Source organism: Penaeus monodon, chromosome 31, assembly GCF_015228065.2.
Source record: "Penaeus monodon isolate SGIC_2016 chromosome 31, NSTDA_Pmon_1, whole genome shotgun sequence".
Classification (NCBI taxonomy): Eukaryota; Metazoa; Arthropoda; class Malacostraca; order Decapoda; family Penaeidae; genus Penaeus; species Penaeus monodon.
The window spans coordinates 17,439,876-17,440,096 of NC_051416.1; positions in this window are offsets into that span (position 1 = coordinate 17,439,876).

Here is a 221-nt window from a genome sequence, read left to right on the forward strand (position 1 = left end):
AAAGCAAAAACGGCAAAGAGGGCCTTCACTCAGCCCCTCTTTCTGCCTCGGAATTTCCATATTCAGTGCTGGATATCGGAAATTCTTACGTGAAAAAATATATTTATAAATTTTTTATACCGATGGCTTCGTACCTGAGTTTGGTTTAAATGACTTTTATCGGATATCTGGCGATTCAGACCCTGCCGCGTTAAGGTTTCGAAGATATAACTTGAATGAGC